Consider the following 7,934-nt stretch of genomic DNA (forward strand, 5'->3'; position numbering starts at 1 on the left):
CCAAATTCATGTAGCATATTCCCACTTCAGGAAGTTTGCACATGCTACTCCATCTACCTATTTTTCCCCTTATATTTCACTTGGTTGGTGCCTTATTCATATTTCTGGGGCTTTTCCTGATCGTCTAACCTAAAGTACGTCACAAAATGGCTCTCCCATATTACACCTAGCTTTTTTTTTTCCTTCCTAGAATATGTTTACATTTTTATTTTCATGTTTTTCATGTCTCTCTCCCTCACTAGACTCTAATTTCTACTATGGAAAAAAATACTTTCTTTTCAATATATCTCCAGAAGTTTCAAAATTACCTTGTACAAAGTAGGTTCTCAATAAATGTTTACTGAAGTGGAAAAAAAAATACTTAAATGAATATGTAAACCATAAGGAAATAAGACAGATTAGCATGGAAGGTGGGAATCCTAGAGGGAAAGCATCTTACAGTGAGAACAAAATATAAACAAAAGCATAGATAGGAAAATAGGACATATTCTAAAATATACAGTTTTTGACCAGTGTGGCTGGAATGAGGGGAATAGTAAGAACAGATATAGTAATGTCTAAGAATGGAGAGTCAGCTTGAGGCCAAATTAAGTCTTTGTTCCTATATGTATCGTACATATATTTATCATATGAAATATGTATAATCTTCAAACATAATAGGATATATTGATACTACATATCGTGCTGAAATAGAATGACTGTTAACCCTTTAGACATCAACTGTTCAATCACAAATTTTATTATCATTACATCTAATGTTTATTCCACTTGCCCATTTACCTATTTATAAGCTTTTATTTTTAAGTTTTTAAATACTTATAGTGATTTATCCACTTTTGAAAATTTTACAGTGTAATGTTTTCATCATCAAAAGCTATGTAAGAGAGAAAACATGACAATTTAATGCTTTGTAAATTCCCTTGGTTAAAATGAATGGTGAGTTTTTTTCACAGCAGATTTATATGAAATTATTTTTTGGCTCCTATTGATTTCTAGGGTTGATTTTTTAAGATGATGGGAGTCTGAATGATCCTTTGGAGAGTTCTATTTTGAAAGCAAGCATGGGCAGTCTTAGCAGTTGTACATGAAGGAATGTTATCTTTCACTAAAATAACATAAAAAATATTGAAAGTGCTTTTTGCTGACATTTCCAGGTGCACAATGTTTATTCTGTATCCCAGGAGCAAAATAAAGAGTACTGCTGTTAAAAAGGAACTGGGGAGTTCAAATAGTCTAGCCACCAGCTCCCAGGTAAGATAGCACCTAACTAAATTTATCTATTCTATTATTAAACACTACAGGGCAAGGGGACACTTGCAATATACTATTTCTGAACTCTAGAAATAACGATGCAGATTATTCTTACTGTTCTGGAAAAGAAGGATATGGTTCTCTTTTTAGGTATTTGTTTTATTTATTTATTTATTTAATTTATTTAAAATGGCTTAATTCACTTTATTTTTCTCATATAAAACTATGTGGTGGCTATAGCTGGATCTTGTGTCCTCTGCACGGAAACTCTGATGTGGGTCTTCAAATGATGGTAGTGAATTCCTGATACGGAGACTTGGTGAACATCCGTCTCTCCAGAGATCAGAAGTGAGATAACTGTAGGTCTTGGAAATGGCATCAAAAGTTACCCAGGGTGGCGGTGCAGCCCCTGGCAGAGGTGTAGCAGTCGTCAATTCCGGCCATCATCAGTAGCTTCTTGGGCACAGGGGCTGAGACCATGCCAGTGCCCCTGGGGGCAGGGATGATGCACACCAGCACAGACCCACAGTGGCCAGTCACCTTGCAAGGGATGGTATGGGGCTTGCTGATCTTGACACCCAAGTAGCCTCGCTGCACGGGGTCGGTGGGGAGCTTGGCCAAGATGACCCCACAGATGGCAGTGGCTACCTCCTTTGAGCACTTGACACCCAAACCAACATGTCCATTGTAATCCCCAGTGGCGACAAATGCACCTGCGTCATCCGCCATTTGGTGTTTTTATGGAGAAGATCTAGGTATCTGTTTTAAATGAGCTTATTCCACTCAGAAATTTGGAAATCACATCTCTTTTCAGGATTCTCTATATCCTATCCTACTTGTTTCCACTATAGATAACCAACCCAGTACAACAGTAACCTTCTAGCTCAGTTTCAGATTTTATGATCCCAAACTTTTTCCCCTTTGGCATTTTCCCATCCATCATCCCTTTCTCCTAGAGATCTGTTGTCTGCCAACATTAAGATGGATGATAATGAGGTGACCAGACAAATGAATCCCAGCTCATGTGATGGTTAGCTGACATATTGCTTTTAATGTTTTCATTCTGTTAATGTGCAATTTAAGTCCTTAAAGAGTGACAAATGCTGACAATAATATAAAAACTGTATTGTAAAATTCTGTGCAATAAGACCTCTGATTTCTTTTCAAATTATTCCACATACATTAGATTGAAAAACTTAGAAGTGATTTCATAAAGGGAATATTTGCATATTAAAGTATATAATAAACAAAAGCCAATACTGTTACCAGAGAAATTTTCTATTAAATATATCATAAGGGACTTCTGTAGAAATACCCAGTCAGTAGCATTCATGTAAAGAATGTTAAATTTTCCTTGGTTTGAAACAATATCAAATCTAGTCTTTTTAAAAAATTGATAATTTCAAAAGATTTTAAAAACCTGGTTATTTCCATGCCCTCATAATTTTATTGAAATGATGGCATAAGTTGACATTCAGTAATAACAGTATTATCTATGTTTTAGGATTTTATCAATTGGGTTTTAATGATTTCATAAACGTATTTGTTTAGTATGATTTAAATCGATTTTTTAAAATGATGGCTAGTTCGGAAATATTTATCACTGCTGGCACCGTTAGTTACAATTTACCTCGGAAACATTTTATAGCAGATATATGTTTGAAATATAACCTTAAATAATACTTGATATATTGGCTTTTTAAAAAATATATATTATTATTGCCACTGGAAGAGACTTGGAGTATCTAGTTCAGATAATTTTTATTCATTTTTTTATTATTGAAGTATAGTTGACTTCCAATATTTTTAGTTTAAGCTGCACAACATAGTGATGGGACAACCAAGTATATTATAAAATAATCACCATGACAAGTCCAGTAACTGTCTTTCACTATACAAAATTATTACAGTATTATTTATTATATTCCATATGTTATACGTTATATCCTGTGCCTTATATATTTTATATATTATAACTGGAAGTTTGTATCTCTTAATTCCCTTCACCTATTTCGCCCAACCCTTCACTCCCCTCCCCTCTGGAAACCACCAGTTTGCTCTCTGTATTTATAAGTCTATTTCTGTTCATTTGTTTTCTTTTTAGAGTCCATATATAAGTGAGATAATACTGTGTTCTCTAACTTATTTCACTTAGCATAATACCCTCTAGGTCCATCCATGTTGTTGCAGATGGCAAGATTTCATTCTTTTTTATGGCTGAGTAATATTCCTGTGTCTGTGTTTGTGTTTGTGTGTGTGTGTAATCTTCTTTATCCATTCAAATATCAATGGCTATGTAGGTTGCTTCCTTGTTTCCAGCTATTGTAAATCATGCTGCAATGAACATAGGGATGCATATATCTTTTCAAACTAGTGGTTTTGTTTTCTTCAGGTAAATACCCAGAAGTGGAATTGCTGGATCATATGGTAGTTCCATTTTTAATTTTTTGAGGAACCTCTATACTGTGGAGGTTCCTCAAAAAATTTTCCATAATGGCTGCACTGATTTACATTCCCAGCAACAGTGTACAAGGGGTCTCTTTTCTTCACTCACCAACACTTGTTATTTTTTGTCTTTTTGATGACAGCCATTCTGATAGGTGTGAAGTTATATCTCATTTTGGTTTTTACTTGCATTTCTCTGATAGTGATGTTGAACATCTTTTAATGTGTCTGTTAACCATCTGTATGTCATCTTTTGAGAAATGTCTATACAAGTCCTCTGCCTATTTTATAATCAGATTGTTTGTTTTGTTGATATTGAGTGGTGTGAATCCTTTATATAATTTGTGTATTAACCCATTATCAGATACATCATTTGCAAATATTTTCTATCATTCAGTAGGTTGCCTTTAGTTACATTGATGGTTTCCTTCACCATGCAAAATATTTTCACTTTGGTGTAGTCCTATTTGTTTATTTTTGGTTTTGTTGCCCTGGCCTGAGAAGACAGATCCAGAAAAATATTGCTAAGATCGACATCAAGGAGTATATTGCCTATTTTTTCTTCTGGGAATTTTATGGTTTTAAGTTTAACACTTAAGTCTTTAGTCTATTTTGAGTTTATTATTCTATATGGTGTAAGAAAAAGGTTGAGTTTTATTCTTTTGCATGTAGCTGTCCAATTTTCCCAACATCATTTACTAAAGATTTCTGGGCTCTCTATTCTGTTCCATTGATCTATGTGTTTGTTTTTGTGTAGTAAGAGCTATACTGTTTTGATTAGTATAGCTCTGTAGTATAGTTTGAAATCAGGGCACATGATATCTCCAGATTTGTTCTTCTTTCTCAAGATTGCTTTGGCTATTTGGGATCTTTTATGATTCCATTCAAATTTTAAGATTACCTGTTCTAGTTGTTAAAAATTGTATTTTGATGAGAATTGCACTAAATCTGTAGATCGCTTTAGGTACTATGGTCATTTTAACAATATTAATTCTTCCAAGCCATGAGCATGGCATGTCTTTCCATTGATTTGTGCCATCTTCAACTTCTTTCATCAGTGTCTTATAGTTTTCAGAGTACAGTCTTTCACCTCCTTGTTTAAATTTATTCCTAGATATTTATTCTTTTTGACATAATTGTAAGTGGCACTGCTTCTTAATTTCTCTTTTTTGATAGATGGTTATTAGGGTATAGAAAGGCTACAGATTTCTGTATATTAATTTTGTACCCTGTGACTTTTCTGAATTCATTTATTAGTTCTAATTTTTTTGTTTTTTTGCTGGTCTATAGGATTTTCTATATATAGTATCCCATTATCTGCAAACAGTGACAGTTTTACTTCTTCTTTTCCAACTTGGATGGTTTTTATTTCTTTTTATCATCTGACTGCTGTGGCTAGGATTTCCAATACTATGTCAAATAAAAGTGGCAAGAGTGGGCATCCTTGTCTTGATCCTGATCTTAGAGGAAATACTTTTCAAATTTGCATCTTTGAGCATAATGTTAGCTGCAGATTTGTGATATATGGCCTTTATTATGTTGAGGTGTGTTCCCCCTGTGCCCACTTTGCTGAGAGTTTTTATCATAAATGGATGTTGAATTTTGTCAAAAGCTTTTTTTGCATCTGTTGAAATAATCATGATTTTTATCCTTTGTTTTGTTAATGTGATTTATCATATTGATTTGCAAATATGGAAACATCCTTACATCCCTGGAATAAATCCTACATGATCATGGTATATGATCCTTTTAATATTGTTGAATTCAGTTTGCCAATATTTCATTGAGGACTTTTTCATCTATGTTCATCAGGGATATTGGCCTGTAATTTTCTTTTTTTTGTAGTGTCTTTGGTTTTGTAAACAGGTAACATGACCCTTGTAGAATGAGTTTGAAAGTGCTCCTTCCTCTTCAATTGTTTGGAATAGTTTGAGAAGGATAGGTATTAAGTCTTCTTTAAATGTTTGGTAGAATTTACCCAGGAAGTCATCTGGTCCTGGACTTTTGTTTGTTGGGAATTTTTTGATTACTGATTCAATTTCATTACTAGTAATTAGTCTGATCAGATTTTCTATTTTTTCCTGATTCAGTCTTGAAAGATTGTATATTTCTAGGAATTTATCCATTTTGTTTAGGCTGTCCAATTTGATGATGTATAATTTTTTTGTAATAATCTCTTATGATGACTTTCTTTAGTATCATGTTTATACTCCTGTCTCTTTATGTTATGTGTATCTATTATCGGTTTTTGTTTTGTGGTTACCATGAGGTTCTTATATAACAACATGTGTATATAGCAGTCTATTTTAGGTTGATGCTTACATGGTTATTTATGTTTGAGTGCATTCTAAAAGCACTATATTTTTACTCCCAACACAACATTTTATGCTTTTGATGTCATTTTTTTATATCTTTTTATTTTGCGTATCCCTTAATTATTATAGATGTATACATTTACTAATTTTGCCTGTTAATGTTCATACTAGCGCTATAGTTGGTTGATCCACTACCTATATTTTTGCTTTTACTGGTGAGATTTTGTTTTCATAATTTTAAATATTTCTACTTACAGTCTCTTCTGTTTGAAGATGTCCTTATAACATTTCTTGTGAGGGCAGTTTAATAGTGATAAGCTCCTTTAGCTTTTGCTTATCTGGGAAACTTTTTTTTAAGTAATTAATTAATTTATTTATTTTATTATTTATTTTTGGCTGCGTTGGGTCTTCATTGCTGTGTGCAGACTTACTCTAGTTGTGGCGAGCAGGGGCTGCTTTCTGTTGCGGTGCATGGGCTTCTCATTGCGGTGGCTTCTCTTGTTGCGGAGCATGGGCTCTAGGCATGCAGGCTACAGCAGTTGTGGCACACTGGCTTAGTTGCTCCATGGCATGTGGGATCTCCCCAGACCAGGGCTCGAACCCGTGTCCCCTGCATTGGCAGGTGGATACTTAACCACTGCGCCACCAGGGAAGTCCCTGGGAAACTCTTTATCTCTCCTTCAATTATGAAGGATAACCTTGCCAGATAGAATATTCTTGGTTGTAAGTTTTTGTTTTTTTTTTCCTTTCAGTACTTTGAATATGCCATGCCACTCCCATCTGGCCTGTAAAGTCTGTGCTGAAAAGTCAGCTGATGGTCTTATAGGGGCTCCTCTATATGTAACTAGTTCCTTTTTTTCTTGCTGCTTTTAAGATTCTCTCTTTATCTTTAATTTTTGACATGTTAATTATAATGTGTCTACATGTTGGTCTCTTTAGGTTCATCTTGTTTGGGACTCTGTGCTTTCTGGACATAGACGTATGTTTCCTTCACCAGGTTAGGAAAGTTTTCAGGCATTATTTCCTCAAATAGGTTTTCTGTCCCTTTCTCTCTTCTCTTTCTGGGACTGCTGTAATATGAATATTAGTACTCTTGATATTGTCCAAGAGGTCCCTTAAACTATCCTCATTTTTTTACTTTTTGCTGTTCCAATGCATGATTTCACTAGCCTGTCTTCCTACTGCTGATCTTTCCTTCTGCATCATCTAATCTGCTGTTGGTTCCCTCTAGTGTATTTTTCACTTCTGTTATTGTATTCTTCAGCTCTGATAGATTATTTTTATATTTTCTATCTCTTTGTTGAAATTCTCTTTCTCCACTCTTTTCCTGAGCTTGGTGAGTATCTTTATGACCTTTACTTTCAATTCCTTATCTAGAAGGTTGGTTTTCTCCATTTTATTTAGTTCTTTTTCTGAGGTTTTATCTTGTTCATTCACTTGGAATATATTCCCTTGTCTTCTTATTTTGCCTAACTCTCTGTGTTTGTTCCTACATATTAGTAGATCAGCTATGTCTCCCAGTCTTGAAAGAGTTGTTTGTGTAGCAGGTGTCATGTGGGGCCCAGTAGCGTGGTCTCATCTAGTCATGATGCCAGGTGCTCCAGGATGTCCCCTATGTGGGCTGCATGTGTCCTCCTATTGTGGCTGAGCTGCCTTGTTGCTGGTGCACTAGCATGCAGGTCTGGCCCTTGCTCTGGGTCTGGTCACAACTATCTCTGATGCTCTTGTGTACAGGGTCAGCTCCCAGATTGGGAGCCACTTTGTGGGGATGCTGGTGGGGCCAAGGGTGTATACCAGGTCTAGCAGGGTGAGTGGCTGTTTTAGAAGGGCTCCACTGCTAGCAAAGGGTGACCACTGTGACTGATGGGGCACAGGGATGCTTTGGGGGGCTCCACTGCTGGCCGACTATGGCTACTCAGCCTG

At 35.3% G+C, this 7,934-nt stretch overlaps 1 pseudogene; it reads right to left on the bottom strand.

Moving 5' to 3' along the window:
* Nucleotides 1-1,474: 1,474 nt before the first annotated feature.
* Nucleotides 1,475-1,980, bottom strand: LOC133081877 (small ribosomal subunit protein uS5-like; annotated as a pseudogene).
* Between the last annotated feature and the right edge of the window lie 5,954 nt (nt 1,981-7,934).

Source organism: Eubalaena glacialis, chromosome X, assembly GCF_028564815.1.
Source record: "Eubalaena glacialis isolate mEubGla1 chromosome X, mEubGla1.1.hap2.+ XY, whole genome shotgun sequence".
NCBI lineage: Eukaryota > Metazoa > Chordata > Mammalia > Artiodactyla > Balaenidae > Eubalaena > Eubalaena glacialis.